Source organism: Juglans microcarpa x Juglans regia, chromosome 3D, assembly GCF_004785595.1.
Source record: "Juglans microcarpa x Juglans regia isolate MS1-56 chromosome 3D, Jm3101_v1.0, whole genome shotgun sequence".
In the NCBI taxonomy this organism is placed as follows: domain Eukaryota; kingdom Viridiplantae; phylum Streptophyta; class Magnoliopsida; order Fagales; family Juglandaceae; genus Juglans; species Juglans microcarpa x Juglans regia.
In genome coordinates, this window is record NC_054598.1 from 23,242,254 (window position 1) to 23,260,705 (window position 18,452).

Here is an 18,452-nt window from a genome sequence, read left to right on the forward strand (position 1 = left end):
TATAATGAAACTGATATGTGTCTATTTCTTGTTGCTTTCAATTATGCCATATATCATATCTGCTCTTTTGGATTTTCTTGTCAGTTAATTTTTCATTGTCTTTAAATTATATTGAAATTGATATGCCTCTGTTCATTTCTATTTTCAATTACATCATATATTCTATCTGTTTTTATCACGTGGTTCATACACATCCAAATTAAAAAATTACAAACTACAAACTACCTAAACCGTGTAAAATAAAGTTCTCATCTAAACAGATATGTTAAGATCCAAACCACAAACTGTTTGTCAGATAGTTGCTACACATGCAGGATAGAAAATTACATAGTGCAAACTAGAAGACTAGGCGTATATATGACGATGCTTAAAATAAACTACATATAATCAATCCTCAAAAACTGTAAAATAAGCTTCTTATCTAAACATATATGCTAAAATACAAATCGTAAAGTATTTATCAGATAGTTGCTACACATGCACGTTAAAAAACTACATACTACAAACTAGAAAAATAAAACTTCATATGGTTATCCCTAAAAGTTGTAAATAAAATTCTCATCTAAACAAATATGCTAAAATGCAAACCGCAAAGTGTTTATGAGATAGTTGCTACACATGCAAGTTAAAAAACTACAGACTACAAACTAGAACAATAAAACTACATATGGTCATCCCTAAAAGCTGTAAAATAAAATTCTCATATAAACATATATTCTAAAATGCAAACTGCAAACTATTTATCACATGGTTGCTACATATGCAAGTTAAAAAACTACAGACTATAAACTCAAAGATAAAACTATATATGCGCATCGTTAAAAGCTGTAAAATAAGATTCACACTTAAACAAATATGTTAGATATTTTACAATATCTCCACATTTTCAAGCTTAATAATTATATATAAAAAAATCACAATCACAAACATGTAATTTGCAAAGATCTCTTACCTCCTCTAGAGGAGAGAAAATGGAGAAGGAGAATTGCTCCACCAACAAGAAAAAAAAAATTAAGATGAGAAAATAAACAAAACTAAGAAAAAGAAATGTGTTACCTAACAGATCTGTACGCTAACAAATCTGGGGCAAAGCTTCACAAATCTAGACTAAAACGTCAAGATTTGTCAGTTTACAAAAGAGAAAAAAAAAACTCAAACAATTTATCTAAAAATTAAATACAGAAGTTCATAAGAGATATCTTTTGAAACGACTCTAGAAAAAACAAATAAACATCAATCGATAAACAAAAAAAAAAAAAATCGTAGATCTGAACATGGCTTCTTCAACTGTGCAAAGATCTGGTCAGATCTTTGGAGAAATGAAAACAATAGCAACAAGAAATGTGAAAAATAAGTTAAAAATAATCTAAGTGTGTAGACGAGCAAATCTGAGCCAAAACTTCTCAAATGTAGATTAGAATGTCTAGATTTGTAAAGTTTATATAGATAAATAAAAATAAATTCCAACAAGATCTAAAAAATAAATACATAACTTCATAAGAGAAATATTTTCAGATAATTTCGGAAAAAAGAAATAAATATCAATTGAGAAGTAAAAAAAAAAAAAAATCGTAAATCTAAACATTATCTGTTCAAGCGTATAAAGGTTTGTTCGGATTTTTACGGAAATAAGAACAATAGAAAGAGAAATGAACATCAACTGAAGAAAGTAAAAATGTAAATAAACAATAACAGAAACAGATTAAAGAAACAAGAAATAACAAACCATTACATATCAGGCGCAAGTAGAAATTTTTTCTACATATCTGAAAAATGTCAGATTCGCGAGGTTTGAAAGTATGGTGCGAAGAAATAGAATACATAGAGAGATTTGTGCTTTGTTGTTGAGAACAAGGTGGAAGAAGAGAGATGTTGCAGACGGGAAGGAAGAAATGGGAGACGTGGAGTCGCTGCGATTATAGCGTCTTATTTATAGTGCCCACTGAATTTAGGGTTTTCTTCCCCTTAAAACGGCACCGTTTTTACTCCCCAGTGTTTTTATCACATATGAACAGGGGCCACTTATTATAGTTAAATAGCCACTTATTATAATAGAATTTGAATAAAAAAAATATTAACAGATTATATTCTAATATGTTAGTGCAGCTTTATTTAACAAACAACAATATATTATTGAAATGATTACGTGATCTTGTATAATATATTTCTTTACAACATATATTTTGGTTTTGTCACTTTGTGCTTGTCTTCCTGTTCGTTGTTTGGCTCTGTTTCTACTGATCTTTTATTTGCCTCTATCTCCAGGTACGTTTTAGTGTTATTCATACGAATAGATGTTGTTGTTTATATTTTATAATATTTAATGCATTTATTTCTATGAGGCATCTTGCAAATATATGGAATTGTGATTATTAATTAGAATTGCTCAATATTTGTTGTATCTGTATTAATATTTTTAATTGTAAATAGTTTAATATTATATTAATTAATTTGGTTTTAATATTAGGCATATTTTATTGATTAGATGATATTTATTTATGCTTTAAATATAGATAATTGTACTATTGTTTATTTTTTAGAATCTTGTTCTTGTGCTTTGTATGTTTGACAAATTATTATTCATTTCTTATTAGTTTTTGAAATTGCTGCGACATTCCTATCTTGTCATAAGAATGCCAACTGGTAGGCTGATCTTATTTAAAAAGAATTAAATTTTTATTAAAACTTTCCTCATTAATTTCTATCTAACATTCTTTGAAATTAAATTCTAAAGAAAATGGAAATAAACGCTACAAAAAATATTGGTATGGTGCTCAATCGGAGGAGAAGAAAGAAGAAATACGTCGTAAGAGGAGAGAAATGTATGCTGAGCTGAAAGAAAATCAAAATAAGAGAAATTAAATAGAAACAAGATCCTATCATAATTTATCTTATACTTCAAGGGATATGGCTACATAGTCATTGGCTATGATATGGCCACATAGTCATTGATGCAACCAACCCGTTAAACTCTGGTGTGAATAGGCACAGTGAAAACTAGGAACAAAACCCATTCGACTACTTTGATACCTAGGTTAGGATGCTCGACGATTATAAAAGTCGGCCGCATACATCTCAAAGTTTTGACTTAATTCTTGTAAGTCGTTGTATGATAATTATAAACATTATGCAGATCATATGTATAATATGTATTGTAAAGAATAAAAAAATCTTAAAACTATAGACATAAATCTGTCCATTTATAGTTCCAAAAAGAAAAATAAAAGAAAAAAAAAGGTGGTTTACAAATAAGATGAGAAATATTATTTTTATAAGAAAAGTCCATGATGCATACATTCAAAACTTTATGTCATGCATACATGTCTATACATTTATTTGTATTTACTTTTATATGCCTATGATATCTGTGGTATGTTATTTGTTTATTTGTTAAGATTTCTCGAAATCTCATTGTGATAGTTTCAACTATCATTTCCCATCCGGAATGGTAAAAGTTATAACAGGATAACAAAATCCCAATGGAAAAATGCAAAATGACAACAATTCCTCTAGAAATGATCGTGCCTAAGATGGTTATAAGCTCACCCAAGACCTCCATCTTGGAACACCTTAAGACAATTGACCAAGCTATCACAGAGATACTCGACAATATAGAGAATCTCAAACGTCATCACAATCGAGATAGAGATTGGAATCTAGAGAAAAGAGTGAAACCCAAAACATAAGATATTTTGTCGTACTTACTTTTTGAAGAATAATGTTTTGATAAATCTCATGTTTGTGTTTTAGATTTTAGACTGTGCATATACTTAAATTTTATTATATCAACTATTTTATTACATGTCATGTAAAAATTACAACAAAACAACTAAATATAAAAAAAATGAGAACGTTTTATGTTATAGTGGCAAAAAATAAAGACTTCACAATCAAGGTAAACATTTTTTCTCATATTCTGGAGTTAAAAAACTTTTACACTATAATTAAAATATATTAATTGCTAATATCAATAAATAATAATTTATTTACTATTTTTAGATATCAAATTTATTTAGAAAGATATAGTGATAACACATCAACTTCAATAGTCACTTTTGGATCTGCAATAGAAAATTGTGTAGCTGTAACTGTGTTTGTCAAAATTCTTATGTTATAGTCATGGATATTCTGCAGATAATATATGTAATATTTTTTATGATCAATGAGAAAATTTTAAAACATAGACAAAATTATTACATTTTATAATCATATATATTAATCTATTTTTTATTATTACATATTTTTACAAAAAATTCTTATTTTTAAAAATACTTTTTCAAATTTTTACAACTGGGCACACGTGCAATGTACTTGTTTGCCCTTTACTAGCTCTTTCGGCCCTTTTGGTTGGCACCATTCCGTTGTTGCTACTCACATAACTGATTCTACCTGTTGCCACGCTACATCCATTCCCAGTTCCATTGTTTTAGGGAAGTTCCTCTTTTAACTTTTGGTACACATCTCATAATCATAAACTTATCTGCTCTCGTATCATAGCCATAATTTTTAGGCTGCATTTGGATGTTGAGTTGAGCTAACCTTTTTATGAATAGTAATGAATTAAATTAATAGATGAAGTTATGTGGGATCCATCTAAAATAAATTTAGATGTATTTGGATGTTAAAATGAGTTTAATACTATTTATTGAAAGTTGAAAAAGATATGAGGCCTACCAATGATTGGAAAGTTATTGTAACGATTGAATAATTATTTTATTATTTCTCTTACTAATAAATAACATAAATCAAACATTATTTTCCTCCATGCATGTAAAAAATTACAACAAAATAAAAACAAAATATTCCACCCATTATAAAAACAAAATTTAATTACTCCAAATTTATAAAAATACGTGTTTTTGGGGAGAGATATTTGAAACTCTACGGAGAGGGAGAGAGAAAGAGAGAGAACCCTAAGGAGAAAGCAAAAACCCTAAACACATAGACTCGCTGCCACCCCTCCCCCACCCTAGTTGGCGAGTGGCATATCACCACTGCCACAGACAAGGTTGACGGACCCCGGCGACCTCGCAGAGGGTCATCTGGTGATGGCTTTCCAAATCTGTCTTCCAAGTGCATAAGCTATCAAAGTAGTACATGGATGAGTTCCATGGTCATTTCCACATAGACAATAGTATATATGCTGAGCAAACATATAATGAAATGTATTTTTGTGTGAGGAACTTATTTGTGAAAGGGCTATTTATGCAACCAAGAAAAGAAACAAGAAGAGTATATTTATGTACTGATTTGAAGTGTATTAATGAAGAATGATTTGGATCTTTTCTCTATTGTTTTTTTGAATAATTTTCTGAATGTTTGTAGACTTAAAAGAAATGGAAATTGAAAGAAATGAGAAAAGAAATGAATGCTAGAGAAATGATTGCAAAGAATTAGGAAATGCAGAAAAATAAACACCTAAGTTGCAGTTTTCATCCTTTCACAGATTGACAATGAAAAATGCTAAAATCCCTCTTCTACTCAACCACTAACCCATACGAAAGGATCATGATCAGAAAATGTAATAAATCAAGCACAAGTTATATCTTAGCCCCAAATTTCCTACTGAGTTGTAAAGCTAGTTGAACAATAAAAGAAGACTATCAAAATCTTAAATTAGATCAAGCATCAGTTGTTCCTAACGTCTACAACAGATCAAAATGCATGAGAAAGAATTCCAAGCTTCTCCAAATATAACAGCATTACAACTCAATAAGATGTGAAATGAAAATCATTGGGAAGATGAGCAAAGTCAAGCCAATCTGTTTCTGGATTACTCCCCACAACTTAGGCTAACATCTTTGAATCCAAATACTTCATCCACCTTCTTGAATCTAACCGAAAGAAAATAAATAACATTAATCTATCCCAAAACAGGGGTCTGATACCGAAAACCTCCAATGAAATAAAAGGAAATAAAAAAACGAAGAACGAAGAAGGCGCACGGCAAAATCTTTCCTTGTATACTGTACATGACTCGTTCTAGCTGCGTTTTGCATCTCTAGTTGCGCGTTTCATCTCCAGCCCAGCATTTCGCATCCCTTTTCGTGCGTTTCGCATCCCCTGGTTTTGCGTTTTGTTCTGCCTCCAGCCCCTGCAGTGTGCGCTTCCCCTTTCTTTTCCTCTGCAGTGCGCTCGTTCGAGTCCCTCCTTTTACGCGTCCTGCGCTGCTCGATCTAGCCCAGCGTTTCATGGTCTACGTTCTGCGTCTTCAGCCCACTACCCGCGTGCTGCTCTGCACCAGCATCGTGCGTACATTTTCTCCCCTTCTTGCAGTGCGCGTCTTGCGCTACTGCAGTCTTGCGTGAGCTGAGTTTCTAGTGCCTTCTTTTGATGTTGTCGTGCCAGTTAGGTATTTCTAAAAATACCCATGTATTTTAACATTTTTTCCACAATGCCCTGCAACATAAATAAGATATGAGAGGAGTAAAATTTTGGTGTATAAATTTTGGTGTGGACCAACTGCATTACAACTCTTTTCAAGTGCAAAATACCAGAATTTAACATTGAGTCAAGTACTAAAAATTACTATATAATTAAGTGCTTAATTCATTTTTTGGTTAAACAATTCATTTACTTTAGCAGCTTAATCATGTAGTTTTTGACAATTTATCATCCGGCGTCGGTCCTCCATCCAGTGACTAGATTTTTTGCAAGAATATCCCTATAACACCCAGACAAGCCACCATCCCCCACCCTAGCCGATGAACGGCTCCTCACCATCATCACAGACAAAGTTGACGGACCCCGGCGACCTCGTTAAGGGCCATCCAGCGTCGGTCCTCTCTCTGGCGATCGGATTTTTTGCAAGATTAAGTTTTAAAGTCGTCTTTCATTCACGGAGCAGCCACGCCCACGGTACGGTTTTAGTCGAAGAGTCACGGTAATATGCCTTCAGCCTTCATAACACAGGGCTCAGATTTGTATATTTGCGGCATCTCTTATTCACCTGCAAGGTAGTAGTACTAGAGTGGACACAGATTCTGGTTCTTTCTTTCGATTGGGCATAGCTTCAGATCTGGTTCTTTTGAGTGGGCACATATCTGCGTTTTACCTTGAGGATGAAGCGGGAGTAGTAGGGAGCAATGGGATTTGACAATGATGACGAAGCACGATGTGGATTCTTCTAAGTTGGAAGGCGAGAGGAGGTTGAAAGTGGAATAAAAAACTGTCGTTTTACAAAAGAGGGAAGAAATAGCTTTCGTATTTCTGAACATAGCAAAAGGATAGTGAAGTTGATGTGTCTAGGGGGACGACAGATTCGTGGGTAGTTAAGGGGATTGAGGATTGTTTAGAACTTCATTGTCATAAAGGTTTCTTTAGAGAGCTAAGGATGGATAATGGAGTTTTTAGCATTCAACATCATGTTAACGCAAGGGGTAGTTTTCTGCAGCTCTCAGAATTCCGAAATGGAAGGAGAAAATGTTTGTTGGTGATTCCGGAGGGCGCAAATGGCATTGGATAGAAAGGCTTTCTGCAGTCCATTCTAAGTGTCACTGAATCCAAAGTCAGTACTCGAAGTGGGGAGTTTGTTGATGAAAAAACAGTGGGAAGGCCTTCCTCAGTCAAATGTGCTTCGTACGCAGTGGTGTTGAGGTCACTGGTGGGTAGTTCGGTCGAGATCAGCTCAATGGCAGAAAGAAAGGGCAAGGCATTTGTAGGGGACAAAAGACGCTAGGTGACATTGGGAGAGCTGGAGGGGGTCTTGTGGGATGTCAAATCTCAGTTGAAGGGAGTTATGGAATATGTAAGAGATCTGATGATTAAAGTGGATAAGGGGTTAGACCTAGTCGTGGGTACAAGTGTGCTAGAAAGTGTGCAGGCAAAAGGTGTGTCAATGATAGGGTCGTTAGACGCTGACATCTTTGTTCATGCCAGTGTCACTATGCCTTCTGAGGGAGCTGTAGGGTCTTAGGCACCAGTTGTAGATGAAGTTGGTACTTCTGTCCAGGTTCATTTTTAGTTGAAGACGGGGGTCCCCCAAGGTCTCGAGTACGTTGGAAGAAACAATCGAACTTCTTATAGAAGATGCAAACGGGGTAATAGAAGGTAATGCTTCCCCTCTTGAGGAAGCAGTAGGGTCAAACAAAGCGGCACGACAAGAAATGTCGAGGGGTGGAGCAAATACAAGCAATGTTGATGGAGGGGTGGAACTTGTAATGGTAACAGATGGAGGGGATAATGTCGAGCAACCATTTGGCGGGAAGGAAATTATTGCTTTGCCATTGGTGCCTCGTGTGGGGAAGGTTTAGAATTGTCGTTGGTGCCTTGTGTGTGGGAAGATTTAGAGTCGGGAGTGCAGCTGGGTACTGTGGCTAGGGATAATGTTGTTCCCCGAGTTTATCTTCCTCCAATTAACAATATAATGGGTTCAACATCGGATTGGATTCTGAATAAAGATAACGGGTTTCTACAAATCCTGGGACTTTCATATGGAGAACATGGAGAATATGAAGACCAATTTAAAGCACTATTACTACAATTGAGGCGATCCACGCGCTTGAAACCAAATCTAAGTTTAAGAAAAGCTTGGAGTTAAATAATCTTTCATGGGCAATCAACTACGATGCTAAGGGAGGTAGTTCAAGTTGAGGGAAGGATAAAGGGAGGGCTTTGTGAAGACGTTCTCGTAGTGGGATGTTCGGGTAGAGGTTTAGTTTTTATAGAATCTAGGGGCTGGGGTCGAGGATGTGTGTTACATTTCAATTCGGGCTTGGTGTATTTTGAGTAGGTTTTTGTGGGCTTTTGGGTCATTAGGAGCTCTCTTGTATGAGTTAGATGTTTTCTTGTAAACGTCTAATGTGTTTGGTTACTCTTATTGATATATATATAAATATATATAATATTATTATTTATAAAAAAATTATAAAAAAAAAATAAAATAACAAGTAATAAAATTCGTATGGTTGATGGCCACATTTTATTCTATTATTTATTTACATATTAATTCTAGTAAAAAAAATACCAACAATTGCTAAGTGGAAATTAAAATCCGTAAAATGCCCAGGCAATTAGCTGTCGCTCGTAGATCAACTCGAGATAGTGAGGTCTCGCTCGAGCGGGTGCATGTCGCAGGAATGTTTTTGCTTGTTGCATTTAAAACCTGCTCGAGCAAGTTGGTTTATTTCGTACATCTATAGCGCTGCTTGTTGCCTTCATCCCGTGTTCCTTCGATAAAATTTTTCACCACTTCCATTTTCCTTCCATTTCTTACCTCGAACGTGTGTCATTCCAGTGAGGGGTGTAGCGAAATTCTCTTCCACTCACGGTAAGCAGTGTCTGTGCTTGACGAAACGTAAAGCACTCACCTAGCTTAGCGCGCTCGAGCAGGGGCCATAGTACTGTCTGTGTTTAAAAAAAATTGCTTTATGTTGCAGGGAGGGGTCTACGGTATGTGGTGATTTCCGTTTTCAACAGTACCCAGTTGAATGGGAAATCCCGTTTCGAGCTGAAACAAGATGTCGTTCAATCGGTTCTTCACTTTTGGCTGCTCGAGCGACCATAAACGCCGAAGCACACTGCAGTTGCTGGCTTTTGCGATTCCAAGCGGTGAATCTGTGGAATGGTGGAATGGTTCACAGTGGGAAGGATTTGCTTGTTGGAATGTCCAACGGCTTGGGGAAGAAAAGGACGGGCAGGAGAGACGAAGAGAGAAAAAGGGATGGCGTAAAAAGCTAAATTTATTTTGCTTTGTCGTGTGTCAGGAACCTCTAAGGAGATTATTTCACATGTTATATCAACTACAGTGATGAAAGCAACTGAGGTGAATTGGGATGTAAACGATGGGTTTGGATGTTAAAACATGTCTAAATGTAAACCGAACTCAGCTGATCTGAGTGGAGTTCAGCAACCAAATAAGGCCTTAGTCGTCATCTCATGACCACGTTTACAAGAATCCATAACCATATGGTAGAACATATATCACCCACAACCAAAGAGAGAATAGGCTTATTCAAGAATGGAGGCAAGTAATAGTACCAGTAATAGTAATGCCGACTGAAAGAATTGAGAGAAAAAGAGAAGTTCTATTAACCAAAAAGGCTGAGTTTACAGGTATGTATACACTTTATAGAGAAGCTAATTTGATCACCTAGGATCAAGTAACTAGCTAGTCATTGGGTCTTTCCTTCTCGATAAGCTTGACAGTTGCAGAAGGATTGTTGTTTGGAATCCCATAATTTGAGGCTCAATGATTGCTTTTAGGAGATACTTCTGGTGTGGAGTTAGCTTAATCTTTTTCTTTATTATTATTATTTTTTTTACATGAGGATGGGAGGGTTCGAATGTGGTTCTCCCATTTAGAGACCAGACCTTATGTCATCTGATCCGTAGCACCTTGGCGAGTCAACTTCAATCTTGATCCTTGATTATTGTATATTAACATCGACTATGTTATTAATGTGTGACACCCGAGCTTCCCCTTACCCTTTACTTTCTCCTTGATCTTTTGCATCATAAATTCTAACTTATTTTGGAAGATGGACTCCGAAAAATTCTTCAAACCCAAAGATGTTGAAACCCATTTAGGGTTAGCGTCTTAAGAATCCATGTAGGTTTATTTTCAGTTTAATTATTTATTTATATTTTTTTTATTGTTGCTCTTTTTGGTTGGTAGAAAATATTTTAATTATTTTGGAAGATGAACATTGTGTGGTACATATGGCATTGGTCGTTAGAATTTAGGCGTGGGAAAATACTATATCCATATAAAGTTTCTACCGAATTGTATTTTATTTTTTTAATTTTTTTTTACTTAATGCTTAAAGAAGTGTTTTTAAATAAATTTATAATTTTTTTTGTATTTTTTAAAAATATTTAAAGTGTTTAAAAAAATGATTGAAAAAAAGAGAAAAAAAAAATTGCCTTTCGGTGAGCATTCGCGATGAGATCTGTGGGTGTAGCAGAGTCCATTACCAGATCCTTCCGTCAGCTTTTGTTGGCATCCATGGATACACGATTTAAATACGCAGGACCCAAAATAGAAAGGCTTGCAAAGTTAAATTCAAAGGGAGTAAAAGTTTTCCCTCCTTTTTCTTATTCAAAGAATTAAAAATCTATTCATCATTCTTTTATAATCTTATAATGTGATATTAGATGATAAATTTACAAATAAAATATACTAAATAATTTCTAATCATCTAATATCACATCATATAATATTACATTAAGTACTATTACTCTTCAAAGAGAGTACTACCCTCATGGAATATAGAAAATGATAGAATTACTATTGTAGACCAACTTGTTTACAATGTAATAAAATAATATTATTTTAAATATTATTTTGACTTTTACTTTAATTTGATGGGTTTAAATATAATAAAAAAAATTATTTATATTTAAATTGTATAAATTGTGAATAGGTTGTAGGCCTATCACTACTAAAAAAACAAATCAATAGCTTTAATTAAGGGTGTGGCTACTATGCCGCCCCATCTTAACTGTTGGGCATACCGCCCAGCGTAAAATTTTTTTTTCTCTTTTTTTTTTCACATTTTTTTAACATATTTAAATACATTTAAAAAATAAAAAAAATATATACCAATATACTTAAAATCATTTCCTTAATCACTAAGTAAAAAAATAAAAAATAAAATAAAAAATAAAATTTTGATCAGCGATCAAATAGAGGTGTCAACTTAAGGCGGCAAAGTAGACTTTCTCTTAAATAATAAAATTGTAAAACAATGAATTGTGAAAATCTATAAATATCATTTTTCTATTGAGTCAATGACAGTAGCAATTTATGACATTTATCTCGTATATCAGGAGCAACAAATAAGGAGTGAGTTTTTTTTCCTCTCTCTGTCCTTTAGAGTAGAGGCTTTTTTCCTTGGGATCAAGTCACAAGTGACTTATTGCAATGGCTGAAGATTTAGAGGAGGTACTTTTTTTTTTTTAGAAAGAGTCAAGACCACATGTTCATGAGTGGCCTTGTCCCAATTTTATTAATAAAAACCCTCACTTAAGGCGGAGGAATACCGTGGAATCAACTTTACAAATTGAAAAAACAACATCACACAAACCCAATACATTTCCAAACATCAAAAAACAAAAAAAATAACACTCAAAAAAGAAAAGACTATACTTATAACCGAACACTCCTCATATAAGAACAACCCATCTTCTCCAATCTAATAATACCTTTAATATCCAAAGGTAAATCTGAAAATGAAAACCACACTCCATTGCAACCTTTGGTGCCACAACGAGCCAACCCATCCGCCACAACATTAATCTCTCTATACGCATGATTCGTAGAGAATCTAAATCCGTCAAGTAAATGCGAAATTTCTTCCCAATAATCCTCTAGATACCACAACCCACATCTCTTAGCCTGCAGCCATTTTATTACTAGCATAGAATCCATTTCAATTTCCACATACCGAATATCCAAATCACGAACATTACGTAGACCATATAGTAAACCCAAAACTTGCGCTGCATTATTAGTATTCTAACCTGTAAATTTTGCAAAACCACACACAAACTCCCCTTTATCATTCTGAATTACACCACCCACACCTGAAGGACCCGGATTACCAAACGAGCTGCCATCCACATTTAATTTAAACCACCCATTCTTTGGCCTTGACCACCTTACTTGCTTCATAGCCATCGATACTGTATGTTTAATCGACAGCTGCAAATTCTTCAGAATCTCTTCATCACGCCTAGATATTGCTTTCGACTTCTTCAGCCTCAAGGCAATCCAAGAGACCCAAAGCAAAATCGAACACCACATCGAGCATACAGATTCAAAAGTCCTTTCCATTCTTGCCTTACATCGTCACCACCATACTCTACACGTGATCATCGAAGGGTTAATACCTAGCAGTTGGCCCTTTTGTGTGGACCCTCTAGCAATCCGATGCCAACTATCCACACGTCCTCTAATAGAAAAAGAGAATGAAGAAATTCTGGTGGAGACTAGTAAATTGGAGGATGCGATCACTAGAGGTGAAAACTATTTGATTATAAAGCTTTTTACTCTGAAGCATTACGATTCTAAAGCTTTCAAGCAAACTATGAAGAAGGTGTGGCAATCCATGAAGGCTGTAAGATTTCGTGATTTGGGCGCGGTGTTTATTTTAGTAGAATTTGAAGACATTCGTGACAAAGTGAGAGTGATGCAAGAAGGGCCTGGGACGTTTGACAAACAGCTAGTCTTTTTGAAGGAATTTGATGGCATGCTGCAAGTTCACCAAATCCAAATAACAGAGTCCACTTATGGCTCATAATTCATATGTTGGCAATCTTATTGGGAGTTCATTGGGTAAGGTGATGGGAGTTGATTTGGATAAAGGGGAGTTGGAATGGGGGGAGTATATGCAAGTAAGGATCTGTATCGATATTACAAAACCTTTCCAATGTCAGAAAAGAATCAATGTGGGAACAGGAAAGCCTTGCTGGGTTCATTTCTCTTATGAGCGATTGCCAGATTTTTGTTATTGTTGTGGTGTTTTGAGTCATAATCATTGAGATTGTGGAAACTGGGATGCTGAGAAAACAGTGTACGAAATAGAGGGATTTCTCTATGGGCAATGGCTAAGAGCAGGTCTTTCCAATGATTGGCAAGGAGGAAAATGCCAACCAAAAGTGAAAGGAAACATATATCAAACTCCAGCCCCGTCGCATGATCCCGTCCCACTGCATGATCCAGTGGTGGATGATTTTTTGGCGAGTAATGGGATTCCACCTGAAGAGTCAAAATTTACGGATTTCGGTTTCAAAACAGGTAGTGTTGATTTTACGGAGGAATATTCGGAGGGTGGAGTTAGTGGGATTAAGAAGATTTCTGGGGATGTTCCATAGATTACGGAAGATGGCTGTAGGAATCTAGGAGTAACGACAGGAAAAGGAAAATCAACTTTGGTAACGGCTATGCAAGGTGGTGACAAATTGGGTGGAAAAGTTTTAAATGAAGTTCAAATATTTGAGCCTTCACCTATAGGCTTGGGTCCATCTGAAGTGTTATCCAAAGAGGATAGCCAGGTTGCAAGCCTCATTACAAGTCCACTTAATGGAAAGACTCAAAAAGGGAGGAGGAGAAAGAAAATTGTCGAAGTGGTTGAATTGAGGGAGGAGAAAGAGTTTGTTCTATGTAGAAGGAAGATGCAAGATTCAGAAGTGGAAGTTGAAGATGATCATGGGAGGAAGAAGCTTCATGTTCAGTCAAATTATCAGACAGAGATATTGGTGGAGGCTGTTTCACAGCCCTGCTGGGATCAATGAAAATACTTAGCTAGAATTTTCGTGAGCTTAGGAACCCACGTGAAATTCGCACTCTTCGAGACCTAGTTAAGAAGGAAGCTCCTGATATTTTGTTCCTGCAAGAAACAAAATTAAAAGCTCATCAAATGAATCAATGTAAGTTTAAAATTGGTTTTCAGAATTGCTTTTTGTTGACTGTGAGGGTCGGAGTGATGGTCTTGCCATGTTATGGAAGAATGAAATTGACCTTACAGTTTTAAGTTTTTCAAAATTTCATGTTGATGCAAAGATTGCAGTTGATGTCGTGAATAATTTGGCATGGTTCCTCATGGGTGTTTATGGACACCCAGATACTTCTCATAGATGGGAAACTTGGAATCTTATTAAGTCTTTATGTCATAGAGAGGAGGAGGCTTGGTTATTTTGGATCTCCATTTACATGGTGTAATAAGAGGAAGGGGATGAGGGTATCACTGAGAGATTGGATCGTTTTCTGGCTAATTCAAAGTGGTGTGATTTGTTTACTAATATGAGTGTTACTCATGGTGTGGCTGCCTACTCAAATCACTTGCCTTTGTGGATTGATAAGGATGGAGGTCTGGTTTATAATTGTGGGAAGAAATTGTTCAGATTTGAAGCTTTGTGGGTGGCAGATAAGGAGCGTGCTAATATCATTGAGAAAGTGTGGAGTAATGTTGGTGGCCCAAATTCTTTGTATGAAATAATGGGCAAAGTCTCTAAATGTGCTGAAGATTTGACCTTATGGAATCAGTCCAAATTTGGTAATGTGCAGAAGGAACTCCACAATGCAAAACTGATGTTAAAAGAACTTCAAGATGCTGATCCTACTTTCTTAAAAGTTTCAGAGCAACAGTTAGCACGAGCTGAGGTACATAAATGGTTAGAGAGGAATGAAATCATGTGGAAATAAAGATCTCGAGTTCTCTGGCTGAAAGAGGGTGATAAGAATTCTAATTTTTTTTTCACTCAAAAAAGCTACTATTAGAAGAAAGAATAACAAGATCCTAAGACTGCAAAATGACTTGGGAAGTTGGAGAAAAGGGACTCAGATAGATGCTTTCATAACTGATTATTTTCAGTCTCTCTTTACAGCTACAGATTATGTGGAAGTGGATGATATTTTGCCTCAAATTGAACTCAAAGTGACTAATTAGATGAATGAAGATATTTTGAAACCTTATACGACAGACGAAGTGGAGCAAGCACTCAAACAGATGCACCCTTCCAAGGCACCTGGTCCAAATGGGATGTCCCCTATTTTTTTCCAGAAATACTAGAGAATTATAGGTAATTCAGTTACAAAGTTAGTGTTGCTTACTTTAAATTCTGTGAGTTTCTTTGGGATTTAAACCATACTTTTATTACATTGATTCCTAGGAAAAAATCTCTTTAAAAGTTGCTAATTTTCAACCTATTAGTCTTTGCAATGTTCTTGACAAGATCATATCAAAAGTTATTGCAAATAGACTTACGAAGGTTCTGCCTGTGGTTATTTTTGAGTCCCAAAGTGCTTTTGTCCCCGGAAGACAAATCACTGACGATGTTCTTATTACTTATGAGCTCATACACTTTCTTAAAAATAAGAGAAGGGGTGACTTTTTCAGTGCTTGTGAATGGGAATCCTAAAGGTCTAATTATTCCTAGTAGAGGCTTGAGGCAAGGAGATCATTTATCTTCTTATTTGTTTCTTTTGTGCACTGAAGGACTAATCAGTTTATTAAGAAACAATGTTGGTAATGAAGTAATGGAAGGCATTAGAATTTGTAGAGGGGCTCCTTGAGTGAATCATCTATTGTTTGCTGATGATTATGTGATTTTCTGTAAAGCTGATGTTGATACAAATGTCAAAATACAACTACTGTTCTATAAGTATGAGTGTGACGCCCCGACTCCCACGTACAAAAAACACGGGAATCGTGACGTCAAGATGATGACAACGTGGTCACACATCCCAACAATAGTGCCAAGTGTGTGTACATGCAACATTGTACAATAAACAACGCAGCGGATAAATTTAACAAGTCAACTAAGTACCAGAATTTTAATACAAATATTCAAAACAAACCATCTTTAAAAAGTTATACAGTCATCTAAAATAAATACATTACAAGTCCAAACCAAACGAGTGATCCCAGATCACTCATCGGGCGAAGCTGAATCCTCAAGCTCACCCTCGTCCTCCTCTGCATCAAAATCTGCGTTACCATAGAACGGTACCGCATGTAAGTATAAACCAAACAACTACGAGATAAAAACATATTGATGCAACCAACATGCATGCATATGATGAAATATGCATCAAATCTAAAATATCATTTTTCTTGAAAATAGATTTTTTCCAACACAGGCCAAAATCCCATTTTGGCCCAAAAATAATAATCCGTCATTTTCCCAGAAAATGACCTAAATCAATAAAACCTCATTTTCCCAGAAAATGAATCATATAAAACCATTTAATCAACACACGCTATTTTCCCAGAAAACAGTCCATTAATCCATTAACCAATGCACCATGATCTCCCCTAGGGATCATCCACACGTCCTTGCTTCGAGCGATGCTTAGTTCCGTGCCCAGCCCGTTCGTGACCAAGCATCTTCTAGCCCCCGCCAACAGAGGGGCCACGGAGTCGGCACGAGACCATCTCGTCCGATCCCGTTGTCGCCCAGCGACAACCCAGGGGACGTCACTCAGTATATTCCGCTCTCGAGTGACCAGAGGAGCTCCACCGAGATAATACCCCATCTCGGCTTGGGGTCGTGATACACGCACCCAAAATCCTTTAACACATGAAAATCCAGTTTTCATGAAATACATGAATATGAATGCATGTACACGAAAATCCAGTTTCCTTTACAAACATAATCATGCGTGCAATATGCCATGTACATGAACAACACCATACCAACAACCAACATTTCACAATACCAACCAAACACACAACTCCATCCACAATCAATCTGACCCCCGAAATTCTCGGACTCAGTCCGGCATGTCCAACCAGATCACAATAATATGAGTTAGTGCAAAAATATATTTAAATCACGATAGTTCTTTGCAAAAATACTTACAATGCTATATAATAATTTTTGAAGGATCATGGAGGTGCAAAAGGTGGCGACACAGCAACGTAACAATGTAAAATACACTGTGGCCGTGGGTCTCAAAAGCTCACTTTTTAATGGAGACAAACTAAGACCCGAAATTGATAGGGTAGGGCTTAGAGAGGTCGGTGAAACTAGTGGTGGTGGTGGTGGTTGGCCATGGGTGGCGGCACAAAGGGTGGTTGAAGACCAAAAATGTCAAAATCGGAGATAGAGATAAATAGGCTTCACCGGTGACAGATCGGAGCTGGGGTTGGGTCCATTGGGTTGCTATGAGGTCGAGGATGAAGTGGTGAAGAAATGGTGGCCGGTGGTGGTGCGATGGCGGCGCGCGAGCACAAGAGGTGCCGTGGCTTGGTGTTGCGCGTGGGGGCTAACGGCGGCGATGGAGGAGCTGAAATTACAGTGGGGTGATCGCCTGTCGAAAGGGAGGTGAGAGGGAGGTGCGGTGCGGCTCACGAGCGGCGCACGGCGGCGCTGGTTGGAGAAGAAAAAACGGATGGGAGAAGAGAGAGGGAGGTCACGCGCGGGAGAGAAACAGAAAGAGAAGAAAAAAAGAAGAAAAAGAAAAGAAAGAAGAAAAGAAAAAGAGAGGAAAGAGAAAATGGAGGGAAAGAAATGATGTCTAATCCCCACATCTTGGGTCATAAGAAATGGTTCAATGGAAATGATTTCGGAACAGCATCTTAATTAAAATAATTTAAACGTAATGATAAAATGAAAATAAAATAATTAAATCCAACAGTAAATTAATTTGGAATAAAGAGAAATTTAAATGTATAACAATAATTAATAATAAGAAAGCACTTCAAAATAATTTTCACAAAATTAAAAATCATAAAAATAAACTAACTAAAAATCCAACAATTTTAAAACAAGAGAATAAATTTTTGAATAAATAAAAATAATCCTTCAGTAAAAATACACTAAAACACGGGGTGTTACATTCTCCCCCCTTAAAAAAATTTCGTCCTCAAAATTGGCAAGGTCAACATTAAACTAAGACAGGAATAAGATTTGACTAAGAGAAGACATAAGAAACATACTGCCAAAGTCAATCAAATAAATATGGATACTGCTCCATCATGTCGGCTTCTCTCTCCCAAGAGAATCTT

At 36.0% G+C, this 18,452-nt stretch overlaps 1 long non-coding RNA gene across 1 annotated transcript; it reads left to right on the top strand.

The window, feature by feature from the left end:
* Positions 1-441: 441 nt before the first annotated feature.
* LOC121254942 lies at positions 442-17,678 on the top strand. The gene is made up of 4 exons (XR_005938751.1): positions 442-453; positions 11,930-11,936; positions 13,771-13,776; positions 17,562-17,678. It is a non-coding gene; the product is annotated as an uncharacterized LOC121254942 (long non-coding RNA).
* The last annotated feature ends 774 nt before the right edge of the window (positions 17,679-18,452 follow it).